A 15,747-nucleotide genomic window follows, 5' to 3' on the forward strand; every position below is an offset into this window, starting at 1 on the left:
TTGCTTGGGAAATTTAAGATACCGTTGGGCAATTCCCCATAGAATCTTCCAAAAGTCTCCACTTAAATCAGAGTATTCAGAGGGTTCTGAACAAATTTAGTAAAATGTTAACCAGGAAACATTGGATTACAAAATGCATAGTTTAAGTTCTGAGGAACTATGCAATTGGCCCCACTGTTCCCTCTGCTAACTGCTCCTCTCTTAGACCACTTGTACCTCCTTGACCTGCTTCTCACCTGACACCCCTAATCACACTACACGCCCGATACTGCCCACCACCAGACTTGACCTGAATCCTGTCGGACCTGACCTGTTCTCCACCACTATTCCATACATTCCTCATCTGCTCCAATCTACATTTGATTCCTTGACCCCCGATGGATCTGAGCCCTCACTGAATCACTGCGCCAAGACTGCCCCATGTCTCCACCTCCCTGCTGGTCCTGCACCCTGTATCCCACTGTCAGAACTAAACTGACCCATCCCAACCACTGCTGGACCCAACTCCCGTACCCAGACAGTGGACTTGCTCCCTTTTATCTTGCTGTGCACCAGACCCACCTACCTACTGTACACAACCCCCAAACATCCTCCCAGGCACCACACCTGATACCCCCACCTCCGGCCCCAGACACACACACATATTCCATGCCTCCCACAGAACTGATTTCTCCTATCAATGTCAACCTATACTACAGACTACATCACAAACCAAGCCCTGTTATCTCTTGCATCCTAACCCCCCCTCCCCGTCTCACTTGGCATCCTACCAATTTGACACTTTACCCTCTGGCACCCTACCCTTACCAAACTCGCATCCTACTTAACTAGCATGCTACCCACTTAGAAACCTACTTATTTGTTACACATCTAGCATCCAAAACTCTGGCACCCAAACCACCCCCAGCTGGTACTTTACCTCCCAGCACCCTAACATCCCCCTACCTCATGGACTTAGCCTGTGACAACAGCTGTCAAAGCGGCTGTCAGGACCTTTAAATTTCAGGATATGGCAGCTGCCTGCTGGGAAAAGGGTGCATGGTTTATCTTCCCTCCACAGCTCTGCACCATAAGAGCACTGTCCGGCTGGAAGTATGGCTACACATTTCTGAAAGAGCCCTGATCAGAACCTCCTCTCAGAAATTCCATGCTCTCTGTTTTCGTAAGTAGAAGGGGCAGGGTGGTGATCTGCGTGAGGTTGCCATTTACTGGGAATGTCGGCCCTTGTTTCTACCAGCTGGCCGTCACGTCTGTCTCTTGGGTTCATGCAAGAGTTAGTGGAATATGGGGACAAAGAAGGCTGTTTAAAATACCCCATGAGTCAGACTGTGACCTAACAATCTGGTTAGTCACCTAAATGTCCTCTTCTCTGCTGTGTCCTAAACCCAACCACCAATCCACAATGAATGTCCTAATTTAAACTTTGGTCTCTACTGTTACTTGTTGTGGAAATTATTTAACTTTTGTCAATTGATTTTATACTTTTATGCTGTCCATACAGAAAGGGTGGATAAAATGAGTTGACAGGCAGCAGTGAAAAAGTGACTATCTCCTGTGCAGGTGACAAAAATATTACTTTTGACCATCCCTCTCTCAGGACTTTTTTATCCTGGAGCTACATTTTAATTCTCATTAACTTCTTTATTAGGCTATACAGTCAGGTAGTAATATTGACAAATAGGGTGTTTCACCATTCACAGAAGCAGAATTAGAAGAATTCATCAGTATCTTCAATAATTAGCAGCTTCATTAAACTTAAATTCCCAACACACAAGGAAAGCTTTAATTTCTTAGATGCCATAGTATTTAATTTAGCACAGGACAACAGGCAGAAGTTAGAAATAAAACTGTTTTTCAAAATAACTGACACATATATCTTCACGCAACAAGCCATCACCCTAATTATACTATATAAAAAAGACAAGAACAGCAGATGCTGGAAATCAGAAACAGGAACAGAAATTGCTGGAAAAGCTCCGCAGGCCTGGCAGCATCTATGCAGAATTCAAAGTTAACATTTCGGGTCCAATGACCCTTCCTCAGTACCCTAATTATATTTTCTGCACACCAATCAGGTCACAGCTACAGTCTTTCAGATCTCAACCCCAGTCTTAAATATTAACAGTTAACACAGTGTTCATTTCACTTGCATCCATAACATTTTTTCCCTACAGAGCTCCAAAAAATATGTAACCTTAAGCTAGAGATACCATTTTTATTTGTAAGTAATTGATTACCTTAATAATTTTATGTTTTTTCTAGCTTCTAGAACCAGCCAAGCAGTTGCAATCTCTATCTCCATTTCCTTCTCTGTATAGCCCTCTGTCCCTTTCAATTTCCCTCTCCTATTCCTGCCCTTGCAGCCAAATTGTTTCTCGCACCCCATTGCAGCTTCCCTCTCTGTCCTATCCCTCCCATTCCCCATCATATGGAGCATCCTTTCCATTCTCAAAAGCCTTGAAACCTCCTTGCCTTTGTCAAGCCCTCACAGCCTCTCTGTCTCCTCCCACCTCTATTTGGCCTCCCTATCTTCAACCCCAACTCCTCCTTGCAGCCCACTTGTCTTCGCCAGATGTGATGCAGCTTCTTTATCTTCCACCAGATACATCATAGCTCCCCAAGCTTCCCCCAGCTCCTTGTCTTCCTTTGCATGTTTTTATAGCCTCCCTGCCTCCCCCCAGCCTCCTGATGGCTCCCTGTTATTGTCTTTCCGCTTTGTGGCCTATATATTTCTGCAATCTTCTGTGTAGCCTCCTTCCACAGCCCTCAAAATGCCAGACCTAGTTCTCTACTCCATTTCTTAGTATTGGCAAAACCGTGGCTGGCCACAGCCTTCAGTCTCACCCAGTCCTGACCTCAGGACCCCGGCTTTTGGCCTCCAGCTCCCACCCCCAATTTCTGGACCCCAAGCCCTTGGCATCAGCCCCTCTGCTCCTCACCCTGCTGTGCCCCCAGTTGCTTGAAGTCATAGAGCCACAGCCGCAATTGTTCTTGGGCTACACCCCATGGTGATATGGTGTAAAGAGAACAAACACAGAGGGAGTAGAAAGTTGTTGAGGAATCTCTACCATATTTCAGTTCCCATGTGAAAATTCACAGATCACTATTGACTGATGTTAGCCAACACCAACACCAGGCAACTGAGTCACCTGGCTCTTCCAAGTTGCTACACTGCCTATCAAACATGATTTTCTTTTCTCTATCCAATTCTACAAAAGTCTAATTCTGTTTCTTGCTTAAATTTCAAAACTTTTGCTTGGAAAACTACATTCTTCACTGTATCAGAATCACTAGATTATGAGAGCAACAAGTACATTTCCAATGCGTGCTCAAAATTTTCTTGACCATTGTAACTTAATTTTTTGAAGCAATGCAGAACGCATTCAAACTCATTTCTGACTTAATTGAGGAACTAGATGAATAAACCATGAGCTAAACCTGTCTCATTGTCAAATTTTCTTGTTACCCTGTTTGCATAATCGTGATTGTCAAAATTAAATTTCATAAATTTCATCAATTCTTTTTCTTACTGAAATTCAAAGTTTTCCTTTCTTATTTTCTGTATTTTTTCTCTTTGAAACTCAAGTTCAAGCTTTTGCATTTCTCTTTCTTTTTCAAACTTGATTTTCTTTGTTTATAATTTGATTTACTAGTCTATTTGGGAGCCTATAAACTAATGTTGGGGAGGCAGCGTTGTTGCTGGGGTAGCAATCCTGTGTAGTAATGAATAGAAGGACAGATTAGGGATGATTCTGAATTTAAAAAGAGCAAGTTATTTAGAAAAAGCAGGCAACTGCAAGCCTGAGAACGAGGTAACTCTAATGAATTAAACTGCATTTATTTCAATGCAAGGGGTTTTAGAGGTCAGGCAGATGAACTCAAGACATGGATGGCAACATGGGACTGGGACATCACAGCAATTACAGAAACATAGCTAAGGGAGGGACAGGACTGGCAACTCAATGTTCCAACTTTTACGTGCTATTGAAGGATAGAAAGGGAGACAACAGAGGAGGGGGAGTGGTATTTTTGATTAAGGAAAATATTACTGCTGTACTTAAGACAGAATAGCTCTGAGGGATCGTCCAGTGAAGCTTTATGTGTGGAATTCAGAAATAAGAAGGGGATGATCACCTTGATGGGATTGTATTTTGGGCCCCCTAGTAGTCAGAGGGAAATTGAGGAGCAAATATGTTGACATATCTCAGATATATGTAAGAGTAATAGGGTTGTAAATGTAGGAGATTTTAACTTTCCATAGACTGACATAGTGTTCAGGTCTTGGGTGGTGAGGAATGTGCTAAATGTGTTCAAGAAAATTTTCTTTGTCAATATGTAAACGTATGTACTAGAGAAAGAGCAAAACTTGACCTTCTCTTGGGAAATAAGCAGAGCAAGTGACTGATGTGCTGGTGGGGGAGCACTTTGGGACCAGTGCTCATAATTCTATTAATTTTAAAATAGTTATGGAAAAGGAGGGGCCTTGTATAACAGTTAAAGTTCTTCATTGGGTTAAAGCAAATTTTGACGGTAAGAGTCAGGAACTTTCAAGAGTTGATTAGAGTTCCCAGGTAAAGGGTCAACTGGCAAATGGGAGGTAAGCTTTCAAAAGTGAGATAACAAGAATTCTGAGGCATTATGTTTGTGTTAGAGTGAAAGATAGGGCTGGTAAGAGTGTGGAACAATGGATGGATAAAGATATTGAGGCTCTGGTCAAGAATAAGAAGGATTCATATATTAGGTATAAACAACGGAGATCAAGTGAATCTCTTGAAGAGTACAAGGGGTGTGGGGTATTCTTAAGAGGGAAATCAGCAGGTCAAAAAGAGGATATGAGATAGCCTTGGCAGATAAGATTAAGGATAATGCAAAAATATTCTACAAATACGTTAAGGGGAAAAGAGTGACTCGGAAGAGAATAAGGCCCCTTAAAGTTCAACAAGGTCATCTATGTGAGGAACCACAGGAGATACTAAACGCATATTTCACATCAGTTTTCACTGTGGAGAAAGAAATGGAGGCTAGGGAACGCGGGGAAATAAATCTTGATGTCTTGAAAACCGTCCACATTACGGGACAGGAAGTGCTGGAGGTCTTAAAAAACATAAAGGTGGATAAATATCTTGGACCTGATCAAATATATCCCAGGACATTGTGGGAGTTAGTGAAGAAATTGAGGGGCCCCTAGCCATGAGTTGTATCATCTACAGTCACAGATGAGGTGCCAGAGGACTGAAGTGTGGCTAATGTTCTGCCTGTATTTAGGAAAGGCTATAAGGAGAAGCCTGGGAACTATAGACCTGTGAGTCTGATATCAGTGATGGATAAGTTGTTGGAGGGGATTCTGAGAGATAGAATTAACATGCATGTGGAGAGGCAAGGACTGATTAGGGTAGTCAGCACGACTTTGTGCATGAGAAATCATGTCTCACAAACTTGATTGTGTTTTTCGATGACATAACTAAAAAGATTGAGGGCAGAATGGTAAATGTTGTCTACATGGACTTTAGCAAAGTCTTTGACAAGGTTCTGCATTGTAGACTAATTAGTAAAGTTAGATCACATGGGATTCTTGGAGAGCTTGCCAACTGGATACAAAATTGGGTTGACAGTAGGAGACACAGAGTAGTGATGGAGGGTTGTTTTTCCACGTGGTGACTAGTGGTGTTCCACAGGGATTGGTGGTGGGTCCATTTTTGTTTGTCATTTACATAAATGATTTGGATGAGAATTCAGGAAGCACAGTTAATAAGTTTGTGGATGACACCAAATGTGGACACGTGCAAAATGTGGACATGTGCCATAATGGACAGTGAAGAAGGGTATCTAAGATTACAAAGGGATCTTGATCAATTAGACCAATGGGCTGAGGAATGGCAGATGGAGTTTAGTTTGAATAAACGTGAGGTATTGTTTTTTGGTAAAACAAACAAAAGCAGGATTTACGCAGTTAATGGTAGGGCCTTGGGTAGTTTGTCGAACAGAGAGACCGAGGGGTTCAGATACATAGTTCTTTGAAAGTTGCGTCACAGGTAGACAGAGTGGTTAAGAAGGCATGTAGCACACTTGCCTTCATTGCTCAGACCATAGAGTATTGGAGTTGAGACATAAAGGACATTGGTGAGGCCATTTTTGTTGTACTGTGTACAGTTCTGGTTGGCCTGCTTTAGGAAGGGTATTATTAAATTGGAGTGAGTTCAGAAAAGATTTCCCAGGATGCTGCCAGGACTGGAAGGTTTGAGTTATAAGGATAGGCTGGGACTTCTTTCATTGGAGCATAGGAGGTTGAGGGGTGACCTTATAGAGGTTTATAAAATCATGAGGCGCATAGATAAAATGAATAGCAAAGGTCCTTTCCCTAGGATGGGTGAGTTCAAAACAGGGGGACATATTTTTAAGGTGAGATGAGAAAGATTTAAAAGGGACCTAAGGGGCAACATTTTTACACAGAGGGTGGTTTGTATGTGGAATGAACTGCCAGAGGAAATGCTAGATGTGGGTACAGTTACAGCAATAAAGAGACATTTGGATAGGTACATGAATAGAAAAGGTTTAGATTTGATATGGGCCAAATGCAGGCAAGTGGGAATAGTTTAGTTTGGCAAACTTGGTCAGCATGGACGAATTGGACTGAAGGGTCTGTTTCCATGCTGTATGACTTTATGACTCTGACTTTCAAAGCAAGCCAATAGCGCCTTGTACTTGTGGAAAGCCAGTAGCTTACTCCACCCACTTTGCACAGTTGGCTATTTCATGTAGGTATTGTTCAGTTAACCTTTGAACCAACATGGTAATGTTCCAGTTTCATTTCAGTGTGAGTAAGTTGCATCCTCCACCTGTGTTCCACAAATTTCCCCCCTATCCTTCATGTGCCCTTTTCTTGTTGCTGTCCTTGTGGATCCAGCAACCTTTCAGCATCCTCCGATTTCCATTAGGCCACTTTAGGTAACTATAAATACTCCCACCTTATCTCTGAAACCATAGACCTGAAAATTTCCATGCACTTGTTCCTACAGCCTCACCAAGTAGAAGCAAGGTAAACTATGACCTGTATGAACCCTCTGTTCTGAAACTTCCAATCCCTTCCTATTGACTATGAGATCCCACCCTAAACATTTCCATTTACCCCTATTATTGCGACTGAATGAAGCATCCCAATATTGGAGTTGCCTGGTTTTAGATGATTCCATGGACTATCAAAGGTAAGTTCCCTGACTATTATTGACCAAACCCCCAGGACGGATTGTGATCTACCCCCAGACTGAATTGCCAGCACAGTCTCAGCTGACTTCGGTTCAGCCACTGGACTGATGTCTTCACAGCACGCCAACTGGCCTACCTGTAATCCCCAGATAGGTTGCACTTGACCTGCAGGATGGTGGCTCAAAACCCATGCTGCAATGATATTGATCTCTAGATTCTGGGAGAACCAACCACCTGACTGACTGTGGACAAACCCCTAGCCTGGAATTGAACAAGCTCCTTGGGCTGATTATGGTGGTATGCCTGGCTGAATGTAGCCACCCCCCACCCCCACCCCCACCCCCACCCCCACTCCTCCCCACTTCACTCTACCAAGGACTGCTTCCCTTTGGCATTCAGACATGGCCATTTGCTCAAACCACATATGGTGTTTGTGCTGTATAAACAACCGACACATGCTGAAGGTATGACGTTGATGTAACATGCTGTCATATAGTGACATGTCCACCCCTTGATTATTCAATGATCCCCACAATGTAAAGCTATTTGCTTCTCCCTCTGGTCTACAAAACAATGCAAGCTACAGAGGCTGGCAGTCTGTGAATAAACACTGAAGAGACTATGTGTTAAGAAAGCAATGTAAGCCATTCAGATGCTGGAAGCTCGTCAGTCAGTGCCAAAGTCAGTGAATGTGCACTAAGAAAGCATTGTGACATATATACCTCCAGGTAAGTGGGAAGTGTGTGAGCATTGAGAAAGCTAGGTAAGAGTCATAAAATGTATCCTGTGCAGATGCAGGAGATCCACCACACGACTTGGTGCAAGCACACATATGTCATAAATGTCCCTGAGCTCCAAAGTAAGATGGTGAGGTGGTGTTAGAATTAGAACAAGAGGACACATGATGATGTGGTGAGGCTGGTGGTTTGCCAATGTTACTTTTGTGGATGAAGGATCAAGGAGGGTGGTAGCCAAGGAGCCTGCAGAGCTTATTGTTGTGAAGAAATACTTGGATGATGGCCAGGTGAGCTGCAGCCATCAAGTACCCACTCTGATTTCCATGTTGGAAAATTACACCATCTAGCGTCTCAGAGTAGGAAATGAGAATTGGAAGTGGTGTGGAAAGAAGGCTGGTTGGGGCTGTAATGAGATACTATTCCATGGCAATAAGATAGTTTCCACAATGATAAGATTCTAAAGTCACCATTTAAGACTTGAGAGGAAAATCTCAATACAATTTTTTGATTTCAAGATTCTGATTTTTCCATTCTTTGTGTATTTTTCCACCTTTCTTGCCATTCCCCACATTACACCAGCAAAAGGATATATTATGCGCTGAGTGTTTGTTTGGATTTGTGTGTTCAATCTGAATGTGCATGTGGTTGTGTAGAATCATGAATGGGTCTTTCTACATAAGAAAGAACTTGAGATGTGGATAGCAATGTCCACGCTGCATTGATTCCCCAAAGAAAATGGTAATAATTGCTTTTGACCTTTGTGATCAATGTTGGAGGGAAGAGAACTGGTTACTTTTGTCATTTTTATTTCCTTTAAACTAACCTCCCTGAGTTGCTGTAGTGAATCCTATAAATGCATCTGATGATGGAGATTGTACTTACTGCAGATCCAGTCGACTGACATCAAACAAGAGAACCTGTTATGTTCTGAATGTTAGAGATAGTAGGAACTGCAGATGCTGGAGAATCCGAGACAACAAGGTGCAGGGCTGGATGAACACAGCAGGCCAAGCAGCATCGTTCTGAATGTTGTTGAGTTTCTGCAGTATTGTTGAGGCTGCACCCATCCAGGTAAGTTGAGTGTTTAACCTTATTCCTGATTTGAGACTTGATGAGAGACTTTGACACATCAGAAGGTGAACGACTCATGGCTAATGTTATGCCATTGTTTAAGAAAGACTGTAAGGAGAAGCCTGGAAACTGCAGGCCTGTGAGTCTGACATTGGTGGTGGGTAAGTTGTTGGACATGATTCCGAAAGTTAGGATTTACATGCATTTGAAGAGGCAAGGATTGATTAGGGATTGTCTGCATGGCTTTGTGCGAGGGAAATTGTGTCTCACAAACTTGATTGAGTTTTTTATGAAGTAACCAGAAAGATTGATGAGGACAGAGCGGTAGATGTTATTTACTTGGACTTTAGACAAGCCTTTGACATGGTTCCTCATGATAAACTAATTAATAAAGTTAGATCACATGGGATTCAGGCTTGCCAATTAGATACAAAATTGGCTTTATGGTAGCAGACAGAGGATGGTGGTGGAGGGTTGTTATTCAGCCTGGAGGCCTGTGACCAGCGGTGTTCCACAGGGATCAGTACTGAAATAAATTATTTGGATGAGAATATAGGAGGCATGGTTAGTAAGATTGCAGATTATATCAAAATTGGGGTATGATGGACAGTGAAGAAGGTTGTCCAAGATCACGAAGAGATCTTGAGCAATCGGGTCAGTGGGCTGAGGAGTAGCAGATAGAATTTAATTTGGATAAATGTGAGGTATTGTATTTTGGTAATACAAACAAGGGCAGAACTTGTAGGGTTAATGGTAGGGCCCTGGGTAGTATTGTAGAACAGAGAGACCTTTGAAATTTGTATCACAGGTAGGCACAGGTAGCTCAGACCTTTGAGTATAGGAGTTGGGACATCATATTGAGGTTGTACAGGACATTGGTGAGGCCTCTTTTGGAGTACTGTATACAGTTCTGGTCACCCTGTTATTGGAAGGATATTATTAAACTGGCGAGGGTTCAAAAAAGTTTTACCAAAGTGTTGCCAGGAATGGAGGATTTGAGATATAAAAATAGATTAGAAAGGCTGGGACTTTTTTCACTGGAACATAGGAGGTTGAGCGGTGATCTTATTGAGGTCTATAAAATCATGAGGGCCATAGATAAAGTGAATGACAAGGATCTTTTCCCTAAGGTGGGAGAGTTCAAAACTAGGAGGTATATTTTTAAGGTGAGAGGAAAATGATTTAGAAAGGACATGAGGAGCAACATTTTTACAGAGAAAGTGGTTCATGTGTGGAATGCACTCCCAGCAAAAGTGGTGGATGCAGGTCCAGTTACAATATTTCAAAGACATTTGGACAAATTCATGAATAGGAAAGGTTTGGAGGGATTGGACCAAGTGCAGGCAGGTGGGACTAGTTTAGTTTGGGAACATGGTCGGTGTAGACTGGCTGGACTGAAGGGTCTGCTTTCATGCTGTATGACTCCAAGACTCTAAGCACACAACATGTGCTCTGTTCATAGCCAGAGTGTTGATATGAACAGTCCAGGTAAATATCTGATGATGGGGTGGTCAGTGATGTTAATGCTGTTCAGGGTGTAAGGCAGGAGCATTGTGGAAATTTCTCCAGTTGCCTGAATGGATAAAACCCGAACATCATTCAAGCAGCTCACAAGCATACAAGAGCAAACAGTCCGTTCACCACCTTCAACATTCACTCCCTTAACCATCAGCACAGTGGCAGTAGTGATTTCGATTTATAAGATGCACTGCAGTAAGTCAGTGAGGTTTCTTCAACAGCACCTTCCAAACCCACAACCTCTACAACTTAGAAGAGCAAGAGTAACAAGAGAAATAATTAAAAAGTGCTTTGATGAGCACTTGAAATGTCATAGCATACAAGGGCCAGTTACCGGAAAGTGGGACTAGTGTAAAGTCATTTCCGTCAGTACAAACTTGATGGGTTGAAAGTACTTTTCTGTACTGTATGATTCTGTGAGTAGCAGATGTATCAACTCTCCAAAACCTTAGTTTGTCCCTCCAAGCAATACACCATCCTGAATTAGAACAATATTACCATTTCTTCACTGTCACTGGGTCAAAATCCAAAAACACCCTTCCTAACAGCGCTGTGGGTTTTGCTATGACCCGAGCTGATGGTAATACTCCATAAGTCAGATCCCAGAGTGAGGTTTCTGAAGATTTCTGAAGAAGGGTCTAGGCCCGAAACGTCAGCCTTCCTGCTCCTCTGATGCTGCTTGGCCTGCTGTGTTCATCCAGCTCTACACCTTGTTATCTCAGATTCTCCAGCATCTGCAGTTCCTACTATCCCAGAGTGAGGCCTACCTTGATTGATCATATGTTTCATTTTTCCTTGTATTTATCATGATGGTCAGCCACTGAACTTATTCACAAAAGGTTGTCAATGTGCATTTATCAAAAGATAATAAAACACAAAAGAAAAACACAATTCTTCAATATGCAAGAATAGTTTAAAATGATCTTATTACAAAATTGAAAAGAAAGTTTCAATCCTTTTATCCTCAGAACAACCTTACAGACCTTACACCTTATAGACTTTGCAATCTTACAGACATTGCACCCTTATACACCTAACAACCTTGTAGTCAAACTCCTGTGGAGAGCCTAAGTTCCTTTTTCAGGTTATTTTTTTAGCAAATTTCTGCTTTCATTCAGTACTGTTTTCATTAGCTAATGATAGGTCCTGAATCTCTTAAACAATATGCTGTAGCTCACTTATTATTTGATCTGATTCCTTAAACTCGTGTTTTCCCAGTGCTTTGCTTCTGGTCTTTTCTTTTAATGGATACGGGAATTCTCCTTGAGTTCTAACTGCTTTAGAGACTGCTGAACTACCAACATCTCAGCACCTTCTCTCTGAATGCGTCTGCTACTCCCTTTCTAAATAAACCTGTTTCTGTCTTCCTGTGTTATTGGGCGACTTGTGGCTAGGAATCAGCTCAGTTTTTTTTCTCTCAGGTACCTTTTTACTAATGCATTTAACTATTCACCTCAAGAGTTTTAAAGACCTCATTTAAATGCCTATAAACAAAAGAAATGTGCAGGTGTTGGAGTACCACGAACAGGACAAATTTAAAATGAAACTAAAAACCATACCTTACTTTTCTTAACACATATAACTTGGAAATACAAATCAAACTTAAAGCTATACATCATTCCTCCACTTTAAAACCTAAAACATAAGAGTCTATTTTGAACCTGCGTCACTGTGACCCTGTCCCCTGAGGACTGCATTGTTAAAGACAGAGGTTTACCACCACCTTCTCCATGGCAAGTAGAGATGGCTAATAAATGCTGGCCTGGCCAGTAGCATTCACATGCCATGAATGAATTCTTAAAAATGGAGTCTGTTTGCTTCTGTTTTGCAGATTTGGGAGGAAGATAGTTCTGTTTGGAACTGTGGCCGTACGGACAGGATTCAGCTTGCTTCAAGTATTTTCTCCTAACTGGGAGCTATTCTGCATTTTTAATTTCTTTGTGGGCAGTGGACAGAATTCAAACTATGTGACTGCCTTTGTTCTTGGTAAGTTTCTACACCATTCATACTTAAAATTTCCTTGCCACTTTTGTTAATTCTGTCACTGTCAATATGACACTATGTTCTGGTGAACACATTCTGGCTTAGAAGACCGAAGTTTGAAGAAGAAAAACACCAGTGGAATTTTGAGGCCTGGATTTTTTTTCCTGTTTCTCTCTGACAAAAGATGTTCCAAAAAAGTTCTGAAATATGACCAGCAGCAAGAATGTTCCTGGTGGATATATAAATAAGAGGGTTATTGATTGGCAGAAATACTGCAGAAAAAAATATGAGCTGTGATTCTCAAAATTTTGTGTGTTAAGAGACTGCAAGAATCTTACTGTTACAAATCAGGTGCCTGAAAATCCACGGCCCTTCGAACACACTTGCTGTCTCTCTGACTGTGTTTCAGTGAAAGTGCCCAAACCTGGTTGGAATTTGGTTTTGAGAGGTGCTCCCTAAGAACAGGAATTTATAAACATTTTTCTCCTGTCTTGTGAATACCTGGAATTATCCAAAATGTTTGCTGCTTTTGCTCATCCTCCAACTCGTTTTTTTTTATTTCCTTCACTGTTCCACCTGACTGCTCTCTTGCTTTTTTGGCATTGAAATGATTTATTCTTTTTATCCTTGGGCTTAGATGCAAATGTTTTCGAGTCTTTGATGAACTGCATTAAAGCGTGTGTTTTCCAGTATCCATCTAGGACGTTATCCAGTTGCCAAGCAAATGCACCCAGAACTTTAGTGTGCATGCCCATTCATCACTGCCCAGTGCTACCACATTGATGACTTTATCTGAGTCCCTTTCTACAGGACATATCTTCCCAATTGCCACCTGCTGAGCTGGGAAGAAAACCATTCTTCAGCCTCATGACTCACCAGGTTCAGATAGCAACTCTGAGCCCACCTTCAGGATGAACTCAGTGTCAGTCTCTAATCCAGGGCCGTAATCCAGGTCTGATCAAGGAGAGGGGTAGTTGCCTTTCATGAGTGCCGTGTGGCGCTCTCTACTCTTTTTGCTCAGCAGGAAGCTGGTGCCTGAAAGCAGGAACACAGAACGGAAGATTGTAGTGAAGGAAGGGGTTTAGGGATGGAAAATAAACATGACAATAAAGGATATTCTATTCTAAACCATCCATGATTCCAACATTACTGGCTCACTCATCATACGAGTTAATGAGAATGTACTGGGAGTTGAAGGGGCATCATCAGGGATATACTGCCATTCTCAATGTTCGCAGTGCCTTTAGGTTCTCAAGGCTCTGGTCCACCTGATCTATTAATGTTTAGAGCCGCCTCCACTGTACAACTCAAGAAATGTAGGCTTATTTCACCCTCACTTGCTTTACTTCACTCCCTTCTGTTAAGTGGCAAGATGTTCTTCTTCTTTGAGAGAAGGATGTCAGTGATTGTATAGAATTGTGTTCAGATGTTGTGCCAGCCTTAGCTGAATAACTGGAGGTATGTAAAAGAAGTGAGAGGTAGGTGTGATGCATTAACACTGGTACATGTTTGATGGAGACTTGGTGACTCTGAGGGCTCAACTTGCTACTGAGTGCCAGCGATTGCTGTTGGGTGATTGCTGGGTATCGAGCATATTGAGCAGCTGGTGGAACAGTGGGTAGGTGATGTCATGTTGAAATGCAATTATTGATTTTGTCCAGCTATTGCAAGGAGATCCTTGAGCCCAGAATCTGGGAGTGAAGCTTCCTAATAACTTGTCATGCCCCTTCTGGATATCTCTTGAAGGTCCCTTGAACCATGGAATCATGGTGTCTCTCCTCATATTCAGCTGCTCCATCAATGCCTACAGTGCTTAGTCTGAACCCCTTCTTCTCCCTTGATGCAGTTTGCAAGAATTTGCCTTGCAGCAATGTTACTTATCCAGCTTCACCTTAAGAGGCAGCCATCAGACCTTGTCAGTAACATTAAGGAGAAAGCAACACTGGAGACATAGGAGCTAACTTCAATATCATTCAGAAGTGGTGCGTAAACAAGAGACCTTGTCTCTTAACCACCTTGATCTGAGTGGGTATGGGCACTTGCATTTATCTTGGATTCAGTATTTTCAACTCTCAGACAATGTGAAATTTTATTACTCTAGAAGGACTGTGATAGCCCTGTTTTGTACAGTTTTGAGTCATTAATGGATAGCAGATTAAAATAATGACCTTGGTTTGTGACTTCACTGATGCACTGGTTCAAGAAACAGTCATTCAGTGCATTTGCTAACTCTGCTTTCAACAACCTGAATTTTTCCAGTTTACAAAATGTTTATTCAAATTTCCCACTAAAATTATTTCCCTGTTCTCACACACTGAAATCTTAATGGAACCAGGTTTTATAGAAAATGTGAAAAAGCAAGCAGACATGCACTTGAAGGGTAAAAGCAAAGTACAGTGGATGCTGGAGAATCTAAAATAAAGAGAGAAAGTGCTAGAAACAGTCACCCATATCCTGTCCAATGTTTCCTCCTGGGAGCCGACTTTCAATGATTTTCTATTATTGCTGCAATGTGTCATAGAGCCATAGAGTCATACAGCAAGGAAACAAATCCTTCAGTCCAACTCGTCAATGCAAACCAGTCCCTAAATTATTCTAATTAAACCCTTCCAATTCATTTACCCATCCAGATACCTTTTAAATGTTGTAATTATACCAGCTTCCACCACCTTCTCTGGCAGCTCATTCCATACATGCACTGCCCTTTGCATGAAAATAATTGCCCCTTAGGTTCCTTTTCAATCTTTACCCTCTCACCTTAAACCTATGCCCTCTAGTTTCCCCCTCCCTGAGGAAAAGACCTTGGCTATTTACCTTATCTATGCCCCTCATGAATTTATAAACCTCTTTGAGGTCACACCTCAACCTCCGATGCTTCAAGGAAAATATCCCCAGCCTATTCAGCCTCTCCTCATAGCTCAATCCTTCCAATCATAACAATGTCCTCCTAAATCTTTTTTGAACCCTTTCAAGTTTAACAACATCTTTCCGATAGCAAGGAGACCAGAATTAAACGCAGTATTCCAAAAGTGCATGAATGAATTGATTTTATTTTCATGAGTATTTTATAGTGTGAAAAACAGTAAAATGCAGTGATAGTAGGAACTGCAGATGCTGGAGAATCTGAGATAACACGGTGTAGAGCTGGATGAACACAGCAGGCCAAGCAGCATCAGAGGAGCAGGAAGGCTGACGTTTCGGGCCTAGACCCGATTTTCTGAAGAAGGGTCTAGGC

General features: G+C 42.0%; 1 pseudogene; it reads left to right on the forward strand.

Annotated features, from left to right (window-relative positions):
• LOC109932296 overlaps positions 1–15,747 on the forward strand; it is a 64,789-nt pseudogene that overhangs the window by 47,115 nt on the left and 1,927 nt on the right.

The sequence above is a fragment of the Rhincodon typus genome, chromosome 12 (genome assembly GCF_021869965.1).
Source record: "Rhincodon typus isolate 14 chromosome 12, sRhiTyp1.1, whole genome shotgun sequence".
NCBI classification, from domain to species: Eukaryota; Metazoa; Chordata; class Chondrichthyes; order Orectolobiformes; family Rhincodontidae; genus Rhincodon; species Rhincodon typus.